The 12946-nt window shown below is 41.2% G+C and overlaps 1 protein-coding gene across 9 annotated transcripts in view; it reads right to left on the reverse strand.

Annotated features, from left to right (window-relative positions):
• FLACC1 (flagellum associated containing coiled-coil domains 1) overlaps positions 1-12681 on the reverse strand; it is a 78783-nt gene extending 66102 nt beyond the window's left edge. For 3 of the 9 annotated variants that reach the window (XM_054549651.2, XM_054549644.2, XM_054549647.2), the window contains exon 1: positions 1027-1519. The gene's annotated coding sequence lies outside the window, so the exon portion shown is untranslated. Of the gene's footprint in view, positions 1-1026; positions 1554-6363; positions 6457-7890 lie in introns of those variants that run through there. The other 6 variants (XM_054549650.2, XM_054549643.2, XM_054549649.2 and 3 more) reach the window with 4 other exon arrangements.
• Positions 12682-12946: the final 265 nt, after the last annotated feature.

The raw sequence follows: 12946 nt of genomic DNA on the forward strand, positions 1-12946 counted from the left end.
GAATAATCAACCAGGGTTGGAACAGGGTCCTGGGGGATCTCACTCCCACCTCCCTGCCAGACATTAACCCCTTAGTTGCTGAATCATGAGGTGGTCTGGGGGTGCCAGGGGAGGAGTTGGGACAACCAAGGTGGCAAGGAGGACATGCAAGGGGCTTGGACAATGGTCATCTACCAATCAATATGGCAGTATTTTATTTATTATTATTATTATTATTATTTTGAGACAGAGTTTTGCTCTTGTTGCCTAGGCTGGAGTGCAATGGTGTGGTCTTGGCTCACTGCAACCTCTACCTCTGAGGTTCAAGCGATTCTCCTGCCTCAGCTTCCCCAGTAGCTGGAATTACAGGCACCCGCCACCACGCCTGGCTAATTTTTGTATTTTTGTAAAGATGGGGTTTCACCATATTGGCCAGGCTGGTCTCAAACTCCTGACTTCAGGTGATCCACCCACCTCGGCCTCCCAAAGTGCTGGGATTACAGGTGTGAGCTACCGTGCCCGGCCTATATGGCAGTATTTTAATATTTCAGTAGCTAAAATCAGCCCTTGACTTCTCATAGCTTCTTAAGTGGGAAATACTTCTAACAGATTTTGGGGGCATCCTTCCAGAAATGTTGTGAGTGCATATAACCTTAAATGTTTTGCATATAGAACTTAACCTGTAGATAAGCATAATAGATTTTTAAAATGATTTGCATAAATGAGAGCATACTTTGCACACAATGTTTCATCTTGTTCTTCTTGTGTAACAGGATATCTAGTAGATATTTCCATGTCATCACAGATAGATCTGCATTTACAGTGGCTTGACATCGTATAGCTCTAATTATAGAGGGGTGTGTGAGTGTGTGTAAGGATATTTTCTCCACCTTTTTTTCCTTTCCTGCACTTCTACCTGATGATTTCACCTGAGGCTTGCCCTAACAATAGTCACCAGTGAGCCGGCAGAGGCTTCAGAGAAGTTACTGGTTAGTATTAATAATCAGTAGAAAAAATAATATAAAACATCTTTTCCAAAGAGCTTACCTTGGACTGCCCAACTATCTGTTATTCTCATGTGGCCCAAGTCAAACATCTTAAAGAAACCACAGTGTTAGAGAGAAATGGTTCCCCATCAACACAGAATCAGAATTTACTTTAGATCAAATCCAGAGGTTCCAGAACTCAAGACTTTAGTGGCCATTCCAAGTGGTTGAAATGCCAAAGCAGAAAATTCACAATATATGTACTGCGGGAAGACAGACTTCTAGTGAATCCAATCAAAGGCTTTTACAAAGGCTGGCCTGGCGCAAACATGAATTTCCCTTCTAAAGACAAAACAGTTGAAGTTTCTCAGTATTGCAATGAAATTAAACTAGAGGAGAAGGTCACCCCACCATTCAGATTCCCGTGACTTGGGCCTGAGTTGTGAGGTTTGCCCTTGGGAGATGGCAGGCCAAAGTTTGTTTATTTTGTTGCTATGGACACAGAACAGTAGCTCCTTATTGGCTCAGGGCTCTTTTCTTCAAGAGAGAAGGTTGGGAGAAACAGCCAATTAAATTCTCCAAGACGCAAATCAGTGACCACCCTCAACAGCAAAGAATTCATACTTTTAACACTGGACTTGCACTTTTGTCATCAGCCATGGGACAAAAAAGTTTAAGATATATCTTCAGAGGAAATAGAATTCAACAGCACTTTTAGGCTTCATTGGTCTATGGCAATAGTTACCAGGCAGGATCTGTGATGGATTTTTAATTCCTCTGTCATCTACTCACAGAAACCTAAAACTCTAGACACTTTTTTCCCTTGAGTTTAAGGCCTTGAAATCTGTGAATGTAAAAATCCCTCAAGGCAGGAGTCTTTTTCAGTCACAAGGTTTTCCGATTTTTTTAAAAATAAAAAAATCTGCTTTTTCTTACTACAGAAAAAAGTACTTGCTTATTACAACCCAGTGGCTTTCATTTTAGTTTTACTGCCACTCATTATAAGAAATATATTTTACAAATTTTGTAATAAAAAATTTCATGAAATAATACTCTTATTATTTGCTATTCTCTTCTATTTCTTTTTCTTGTTTAAATTAAAGCTGATTATAATCCACTAGATTGATTTCATGATCCTGGTGGGTCAAAACCCCTAGCTTACAAAATATTGTTATAAATTCATCTATTCACTCAACTTCACATTTGTTGTCTACTGTGTGCCAGGCACTATTGCTAGGTGTGGGGATATACCTCAGTTCCTATACTCAACACAACTTAGAGACCAATGAGAAAACAGACAATAAAAAAGTTCAATAAAAGCATAATTGATTCTTTTTCCTTTGAGACAGTAGCTCACTCTGTTACCCAGGCTGCAGTGCAGTGGCAGTGGCAGTGCAGGCTGCATGCATAGCTCACTGCAGCCTTGACCTCCTGGACTCAAGCGATCCTTCTGCCTCAGACTCCCGAGTAGATGGGACTACAGGTGTGCAGCACCATGCCCAGCTACTTTTTTTGACTTTTAGTATACATGAGGCCTTGCTATGTTGTCCAGGCTGGTCTTGTACTCCTGAGTTCAAGCGATCCTCCTGCTTCAGCCTCCCAAAGTGCTGGGATTACAGGTGTGAGCCACCATGCAGCGACAATGACTCACATTAAGAGACTCACCAGAAGCAGTGGGAGTTCATAGCAGGAGTTACTCTTCTAGTCCAGTGAGCGAGGCAGCAGTGTGAAACAGAGAAGAGATCTGACTAGATCTACATATCAGAAAGATCATTCTGACTGCAATATAGGGAAGCAATTGGAAGGGCCAGGGAAACCAGGTAAAAGTCTGTGGCAGTGGTCGTCATGGGACCCAACGATGGCCCTGACTGAGGAGCAGCAGTGGGGATCGAGAGAAGACATGACAGGACTTGGTGATTGACTGGATACTGGGATGAGGGAAAAGGAGAAGGCGATGATTCCTGGCTTTCTAGCTCGAGCAATTGAGTTGACCGTGGTGCCATTTATTGAGATAGGAAAGTGTGGGGGATAAACAGGTTCCAGGGAGCAGATTATTAGTTCAGTTTTGGATATGTTGAGGTGCAGGGAGACTAATAGACAAGTGGTGACGTCTGTTAGAGTTTCTTACATTTTTTAGAAGTTCAGAAGAAGATTCTGGCCTATAAACAGATTTAGGAGTCTTCAGAATGGATAATATTCCAAGCCAAGGGAGCGAGTGAGATCACATATAGAGAGAGTATTGTGTAAGGGGAGAAGAGGGTCTAGAACAGAGCTCTGAGGACACCAGTATTCACGACAAGATTTCTCAAAGTGTGGGCCATGTGTAGTTAAAATGCATAGACCTGTTGCTTGATTGCAAGTGGCTTACATCAAAGAGGTTTATTAACCTCATGAAATAGAGTCTGGAGGCAGTGCTATCAGAGTTGGTGCAAAGATTCAGCAATGTCCTTGGAGAACTGGGCTCTTTCCATCTCTCTGTTATGCCAGCCTCAGTGTGTTGATGGAGGGAAGCCTCTTGGTTGCACTACGGCTGTTTCAACTCTGAGCACCATGAACAGGCTAGATGATGAGAGACTTTCAAAGATTAAAAGGAGGGAAATAACTTAGAGAACAACTGATAGACTCTATTAGTCATCTAGACAATCTGTCTCCATCCAGAGATTGAATATTTACTTTTGAGTGTGTTTAGTGTGTAAAATTTTATATTTAAATCCTTTCTTATGATTAAAAAAAAAAAAAAACCAGCAGGATTTGGGTCTTGAGTGAAGCGTGGCTAAAAACAGAGATACAGAGGAAGTAAGTGCTGAAGGAATACCCCAGCCACTCGACTTGGCAAAGGCTCAGTACTAATTACTACTACTTTTGGTCTCCCCATTCTCCTTTCATCTTTTTGGACATGAGTAAAGCTTGGCCACGTCCAAAACAGCAGAGGAGAAGGAAATGAAGGTGTTTAGGGGCTAAGTGTTAAGTGCTCTTCTCTTTGATGAAACTGGGGAAGTGCTGGCATTCTCAGTATCTTCCCCTAAAGCAAAGTGTCTTACTATTTGGAACAGAGGTGGAGGAGGCCAGAATACCAATAGTAAAACAAAGTATAAGTTGAATAAATGAATGAGAGAAACTGAAACTTAATTCAGACAATAATATTATCAAAATTGGTCTGCACAGGGCTTGGGGAAATAGATATCCTCTTGTGTGATGTTGCAACATTCATGAAGTGGCAAACATGGTCAGCTGGGAGCATTCGGAGGCTTTCCATCTGTGGAGCGCTATTTGTGGCTCTATGAGAATACTCCCAGTGTGGAAAAAACAGTGTTCTCTTAAGAAGCTTGTGATTATCTCCAACTTGCTCACTTGCTCAACTCTCTTTGATCTTTGTCTTTCAACATCTGACTTTAGAGTGGTGCTATGCTAACTCCCATGGATCATCCTGAATAGCCCCGACCAGGTAGCCACAGGAATCCTGTGAAAGCCTGCAGTGCTACCCTTGCACCTAGAAAGAGGGGCCACTGTTCTGAGCCCTGGGCTTTAGAGGGCTCTGCATAGGACAGGCACACACAGAAACCTACATTTGTTCAAGAACACATGGGCCTGGGCTGGGTGCAGTGGCTCACACCTATAATTCCAGCACTTTGAGAGGCCAAAGTGGGTGGATCAACTGAGGTCTGGAGTTTAAGAACAGCCTGGTCAACATGGTGAAACCCTGTCTCTACTGAAAATAAAAAAATTAGCTGGGTGTGGTGGTGCATGCCTGTAGTCCCAGCTACTCGGGAGGTTGAGGTGGAAGAATTGTTCGAACCCAGGAGGCGGAGGTTGTAGTGAGCCAAGATTGTACCACTGCATTCAAGCCTGGATGATAGAGCGAGACTCCATCTCAGAAGAGGAAGAAAAAAAAAACAACAAAAAAACCAAAAAAACAAAAACACGTGGGCCCTTGATCTGGAGCTCAGCTCTGAAACAGCAGGAACCATAACCCTAAAGATTCACTCTCATCATTAACCACATTCAGGTCTCAGGGAATGCTTCACCACGTCTTTTACCCTTTACCTTCAAAACAAAAGATGACTGTGCCCAAATGCTATAAAGTTTGTGGGTCATGCTGCTGCTGAGATTAGACACAGACACTGCTTTGGAGGGCAGGAAAGACTGGGACAGCAACATTAAGGTAAGAGGAAAGGTAACTTGTCAAAACCTCTCAGATAGCATGAATGCAAGATTTGTGCATAATGAAATATATTTTCCAGTGGTGCTGAGCACCCATTTTTTGCTTCTTTTAATGCCTTAATTTGTAATTCCACAGGTATTCGTATACGGGAATGGTATTTGCAAGAGCTACATATGGTGGCTGAAGAACATTGTGCAATATGAATCCTGAGTACCGTTAAATTTATATATATGTAGATCTGGATGGAACATGAAGCCTGGTACCAACTCTTCATATTACTGGATAGACCTAGAGATTGTTTGAGAGATGGTAAAAACAGCCATAGAGGTGGTAGTGCATTATATGAAATTAAAATACTCCATAGCATTTTCTGGCCTATCATAATGTTTGAATGTGATGTGAAAATCTTGCTTTTGAACAACTTAGTGATTTTTCTGAGAAGGCAAGACAATCAAATTTTGTGAAACAATACTTTGATTTTTACATATTTGGGTTTTCTGTATTTTTCATCATCTCATAACACCTTTGGGGTGCTTTCTTCATAACTTCTTAAACTAAAGAACAAAATACTTCATGCTATTGCTGGCAACATGACCTGCCAGCCAACAGTTCTATTTCGGCATCTTTTCCGAATTTGCACAGTAACATTTGCTCATTTGAAAATTTTGTGGCATTTTGGCCCTTAACTCATAAAAACTAATGAAAAACAGAAAAATAAAACTTACTATTAGCCTAACTCAAATTTAATATAGTGAAACTAACAATGGAAGTCAACAGGATGCTTAAAGCCCCAAATCTTAAACCTCATCAGAAGGTTTTTGGACTTAAACACATCTACTAGTGGTCATTTGTGAAAGAAAACACAATTAAAGATGATGAGAATAGCACTAAATTTCATATCAAAGTAGAGTTTCAAGCTTCATTTCTCACAAGATGGTCATAATTCTAAATGGATACAGAGTTTTTTTAAAACATAGTTTCTTTTTTTTCCAAGATGGCAGATTAGAGTCTTTCAGTGTGCCTTGGCTCCTTGGAAATAGCAAGATAGTGTGTAAAGATCATCTTTGTGGGTTTTTATCCAAAAAGGAAAATGGGAATCCACTAGAATTGTGAAGGACACCCCAGATGCCAGGGAGGAGAATGTGGACAAACAGCCCCAGTGATGGCATGCAGCTGATAAAAACGAGTGAAGCCCCAGTACATGGGAGAGGCAGACAGCTTCCCTCTATGACTCACCTTTCCACCTGGGATCCAAGCAACCCAGGCTGAGGGAGAGCACTTGGTTTCTCACAAGCTCTGGAGCTAACTTGGGGAAGTGGCTTGGAAACACTGTGAGGAAAAGACACAGAGAAAAGCTGCAAACGTTTTCCCAGACTCAGGACTGAAAGCAGGGTGCCATTTTTAATCCAGGCATTCTTTGGTGACCTAGCCGTGTGGCCACACAAACATTTTAGTCTTGGGTCAGCAATTGGAGCACCTGCTCTGGCTTAGGGTAGGGGTCTCCATAGCCAGAACTGCACAAAGCCTCAGTAGTAGGTGCAGGGATTGTGCTTTCCCCCTTTGCAGGCCTGAGGTGGGAGGAGAGCTGCTACAGCTGCAGTTACTCCTGTGTGATGAGACTTGCAGCCAGGGCTAGCTTGGTGACCTGGAACTAGTCTGCATATGTCATTGCAGGGTGACCCAGCCTGCTCCCCTGAGATTGTGGTGCAGCAGAACCCTCTCTGCTCCACCCTCAGGCAGAAATCCAGGCATTTGGAGCACTTGCTTGTCTGGACCAGCAGCCTGAGCTGCCTCACCCTTCATGGACATAGATTGTGGTACAGCGTGGCTCTCTCTGCTCCACACCCAGGCAGATCTCCAGGTATCTGGAGCACCCCCTTCCTTGGATCAGCAGCCTGAGTTGTCCTACCTTTCCTGTGTATAGATTGTGGTGCAAGGGTGCCTTCTCCACTCCACCTCTAGGCAGATCTCCAGGCATTTGGAGCACCTGCTCACATGGACTAGCAGCCTGAGTGCCCTACCTTTCCTGTGCAGAGATCTGGGTGTGGGAAGGCCCTCTCCATTTTGCATCCCGGCAGATCTCTAGGCATTAGGTGCACTTGCTCATCTGGTTCAGCAGCCTGAGCCGCTGCCCCTCCCCATTCCAAGACATAGATCATGGTGCAGCAAGGCCCTCTCTGCTCCATGACCAGGCAGATCATCAGGCATTCGGAGCACCCATTTTCCTTGATCAGCAGTCTGAGTCACCCAAACCCTCCTGCGCAGAGGTCTTGGTACAGGGGGCCCTCTCTCCTCCATGCTCAGGCAGATCTCCAGGCATTCAGAGCACTCGCTCGCCTGCAACAGCAGCCTGAGCACCTCACCCTTCCTGTGCATAGATCCTGGTGCAGTGGGGCTCCATGCCTAGATAGAGCTCCAGGCATTTGGAGCAGCCACTCTACTGGATTAGTTTAAGCTGCCCCCATCCCTTTGCAGGGAACCTGGGGTCGAGGAAATTTCCCAAGCATCTCTGGGTGCTTGGTACGTGGCTACCCACTGCATTCTCCCTCGGTGCTGGTACTTGTACCTGCCATCAGGGGACCTGCAGTTGGACCTGCCCAGTCCAGCTCTGTCCATTTTGGCCCCTACCTCCCTGTGTCTGAGCAGGGAGCTCAGACCACTATGCACCCCATGAATCAGCTCATTGCCTGAGGTAACAGAGCTTTTCCCCATAAACAAGGATCAAGTATATACTCAGTCACATTGGCCAGAGCAGGCTCTTACCTATTAGCACCATCTACTGGCTTGTAGGTTGAACTGCATGGCCCAATATAAAACCTGCTGACAGAAGTGAATAGGGTTATAGAAGCAAAGCCAAAAGACCCTACCCAGCATTCTTTATAGTCACACTCCCTAGAGAGGGGGGAAAAGGGAAAGGGAAAGAAAAAAAACCAATAATATTATAGGGAAAGAAGGAAAAATAAATAATCCTACCCATATGAAAATACTATAAAATTAAAATGCCAGCGTCTCCAGATGAGAAGGAATCAGTGCGAGAATTCTGGCACCATGAAAAAATCTCAATATAGTGACACCACCAAAGGATCAAACTTGCTCTCCAGCAATGGTCTATAGCCAAAATAGAAACTCAGAAAGAACAGATACATAATTCAAAGCATGGATTACAAGGGAGATAATGAGATCCAAGTCAGGGTTAAAAATCAACAACACAAAACTTCTAAAGAAATCCAGGAAATGAAGCAAGAGATAAACATATTATAAAGAAATCAATTAGAGCTTCTGAAGTTGAAAAACTCACTCAGGGAATTTCAAAATACAACTGAAAGCTTTATCAATAGTCTGGACCGAGCAGAAGAAAGAATTTCAGAGCTTGAAGACCGATCTTTTGAGCTAACTCAGTTACATAAAAATAAGGAAAAAATAATTTTTAAAGGTGAACAAAGGCTTTGAGAAATATGGGATTATGTAAAACAACCAAACCTATGAATTACTGGCATTCCTGAGAAGGAAAAAAGTGAACAACCTGGAAAACATATTTGAGGGAATAATTCAAGAAAGTTTCCTTAATCTTGCTAGAGGTAGACATCCAGATACAAGAAATCCAGAGAACACCTGCAAGATACTATACAAAATGAGCATCACCAAGGTATATAGCCACCAGACTGTCCAAGGTCAATATTAAAGAAAATACTTTTTTTTTTTTCAAGATGGAGTCTCACTCTGTCACCCAGGCTGGAGTGCAGTGGCATTATCTTGGCTCACTGCAGCCTCTTCCTCCTGGGCTCAAATGATTCTTAAGCCTCAGCTTCCTGAGTAGCTGTGACTACAGGTGCACACCACCACGGCCAGCTAATTTTTATATTTTTAGTAGAGACCGGGTTTTGCCATGTTGGTCAGGTTGGTCTTGAACTCCTGACCTCAAGTGATCTGCTGACCTTGGCCTCCCAAAGTGCTGGGATTACAGGTGTGAGCCACTGCACCCAGCAGAAAACATCTTAAAGGCAGCTAGAGAAAAAGGTCGGATTGTGTACAAAGGGAATGCATCAGGCTAACAATGGACTTCTCAGCAGAAACCTTATGTGCCAGGGGAGATTGGAAGTCTTTTTTTGGCATTTTTAAAGGCAAGAAATTCCAGCCAAGAATGTCATATCCCTCCAAATTAAGCTTCATAAGCAAAGGAGAAAGAAAATATTTTCTAGATAAGCAAGAGCTAAGGGAATATGTTACCACCAGATCAGTTGTACAAAAGATTCTTAAAGGAGTTCAAAACACGGAAACGATAGAATGATATCTGCTATCACAGAAACACACTTTTAAGAACATAGCCCACAGATCCTATAAAGCAACCACACCACAGAAATTACAAAACAACCAGCTAACAATCTCATGATAGGATCAAAACCTTGCATATCAATATTAACCTTGAATGTAAATGGTCTAAACACCTCACTTCAAAGGCACAGGGTGGCAAGTTGGATTAAAAAACAAGAGCCATCCATTTGCTACCTTCAACTGACCATTGCCACACATTAATGACATCCATAGGCTCAAAGTAAAGGGTTGGAAAAAGATTTACCATGCAAACAGAAAACAAAAAATGGATAGGGGTTGCTATTCATATATCAGATAAAACACACTTTTAACCAACAACAGTAAAAAAAAAGGACAAAGAAGGGCATTGCATAATAATAAAGAGTTAATTCAACAAGAAGACTTAACTACCCTAAATATATACACAGCCAACAATAGAGCAACCAGATTCATAAAACAGGTACTTCTAGACCTACAAAAAGACTTAGCCACACAATAGTAGTGGGGGACTTCAACACCACATTGACAGCATTAGAGAGATCACTGAGGCAGAAAACAACAAAGAAATTCTAGACTTAAACACTTGACCAATTGGGCCTAATAGACATCTACAGAATATTCCACCCATCAACCACAGAATATACCTTCCTCTCATCTGCACACAGAACAGACTCCAAGATTGACCACATGCTTGGTCATAAAGTAAGTTTTAAGAAATTAAAAAAAAAATCAAAATCATAGCAACCATACTCTCAGACCACAGTGGAATAAAAATAGAAATCAGTATCCAGAAGATTGCTCAGAACCACATAAGTCCATGGAAAATAAACAACTTGCTCCTGAATCACTTTTGGGTAAACAATGGAATTAAGGTAGAAATAAAAAAATTCTTTGAAATTAACGAAAGCAGAAACAATATATCAAAATCTCTGGGATACAGCAAAAGCAGTATTTAAGAGGAAAGTTTATAGCAGTAAACACCTACCTCAAAAAGTTAGAAAGATCTTAAATTAATGATCTAACATCACACATAGAGGAAACAGGAAAAGAACAAACTAATCCCAAAGCCAGCAAAGAAAATAAATAAGTCAGAGCAGCACTGAATGAAATTGAGATCCCAAAATCCATACAAAGAATCAATGAAACCAAAAGTTGGTTCTTTGAAAAAAATAAACAAGACTGATAGACTGCTAGCTAAATTAACAAAGAAAAGAAGATCCAAGTAAGCCTAGTCAGAAAGGACAGAGGTGACATTATAACTGAGAGAAATACAAAAGATCCTCAGAGATTATTATGAACACCTCTATGCACAAAAACTAGAAACCTAGAGGAAATGGATAAATTCCCGGAAACACATAATTTCCCAAGATTAAATCAAGAAGAAATCGAAAGCCTGAATAGACTAACAGTGAGTTCCAAAATTGAATCAGTAATAAAAAACCACCAAAAAAAGGCCCAGACCAGAAGAATTCACAGCCAAATTCTACCAGATGTACAAAGAAGAGTTGGTACCAATTCTACTGAAACTGTTCAAAAAAACTGAGAAGGAAGGACTTCTCCCTAACTCATTGTATGAAGCCAGTTTTGGCATCATTCCAATCCCAAAACTGGGCAAAGACACAACGAAAAAAGAAAACTAAAGGCCAGTAATCCCTATGAACAAAGAAACAAAAATCCTGAACAAAATACTAATAAACTGAATCCAACAGCACATCAAAAAGCTAATTCACTATAATCAAGTAGGCTTCATTCTTGGAATGCAAGGTTGGTTAAACATATGCAAATCAACAAATGTGATTCACCATATAAACAGAATTGAATTAAAAACAAAAATCAGGCTGGGTAGGGTGGCTCATGCCTGTAATCCCAGCACTTTGGGAAGCTGAGGCAGGTGGATCACCTGAGGTCAGGAGTTTGAAACCATCTTGGGCAACATGGTGAAACCCTGTCTCTACTAAAATTACAAAAATTAGCTGGGCGTGGTGGCACACACCTGTAATCCCAGCTACTCAGGAGGCTGAGCAGGAAAATCATTTGAACTCTAGAGGTGGAAGTTGCAGTGAACCGAGATTGCACCACTGCACTCCAGCCTGAGTGATAGTGTGAGACTCTGTCTCAAAAAAAAAAAAAAAAAAAAAAAAAATCACATGATCATCTCAATACATGCAGAAAAGGCTTTTGATAAAATCCAACATCCCTTCCTGATAAAATGTCTCAAGATACTAGGCATCACAGGAAATTATCTCAAAATAATGAGAGCCATCTATGACAAATCCACAATCAACATCATAGTGAACAGGCAAATATAGGAAGCATTTCCATTGAGAACAGGAACAAGACAAAGATGCCCATTTTTATCACTCCTATTCAAAACAGTACTGGAAGATTTTGCCAGAGCAATCAGGCAAGAGAAAGAAACAAAAGGCATCCAAATAGGAAAATAAGCTAAACTATTTCTCTTTGTTGATGATATGATTGTTTACCTAGAAAACCCTAGACTCTGCCAAAAGGGTCCTGGAAATGATAAACGACTTCAGTAAGTTTCAGGATATAAAAATCAGTAGCATTTCTATACAGCAATAACATTCAAGCTGAAAGCAGAATCAAGCACACAATTCCACTTACAACAGCCACACAAACACACACACAATACCTAGGAATACATCTAATCAGGGAGGTGAAAGACAGCTACAAGAAGAACTGTGAAACACTGCTGAAATAAATCACAGATGATACAAATGGAAAAATATTTTATGATAATGGATAGGAATACTCAATATCATTACAGTGGCCATACTGCCCCAAACAATGTACAGAGTGAACACTATTCCTATCAAACTACCAATATCATTTTTCACAGAACTAGAAAAAAAGCATTCTAAAATTCATACGGAACCAAAAAGGAGCCTAAATAGCCAAAGCAATCCTAAGCAAAAAGAGAAAAGCTGGAGGCATCTCATTACCTGACTTCAAACTACACTACAAAGCTACAGTAACCAAAACAGCATTGCACTGGTACAAAAACACAGATCAGTGAAACAGAATACCGAATCCAGAAATAAAGCTACACACCTACAGCCATTTGATCTTTGACAAAGTCAACAAAAATAAGCAGTGAGAAAAGGACTCCCTATTCAATAAATGGTGTTGGGATAGCTGGCCAGCCATATGCAGAAGAATGAAACTGGACCCTTACCTTTCACCATATATAAAAATCAAAGATGGATTAATGATTTAAATATAAGACCTCAAACTGTAAGAATCCTAGAAGAAACCTAGGAAACATTATTTTGGACATGGGCCTTGGGAAAGAATTTATGACTAAGCCCTCGATAGTAAATAGACAACCTATATAATGTGAGAAAATTATCTGCAAAGTATGCATCTGACAAAGGTCTAATATCCAGGATCTATAAGGAACTTAAACAACTGAATGGGCAAAAACTTAATAAACCCATTTAAAAATGGTCAAAACACATGAACAAACACTTCTCAAAAGAAAACATAC

The sequence above is a fragment of the Pongo abelii genome, chromosome 11 (assembly GCF_028885655.2).
Source record: "Pongo abelii isolate AG06213 chromosome 11, NHGRI_mPonAbe1-v2.0_pri, whole genome shotgun sequence".
Taxonomy (NCBI): domain Eukaryota; kingdom Metazoa; phylum Chordata; class Mammalia; order Primates; family Hominidae; genus Pongo; species Pongo abelii.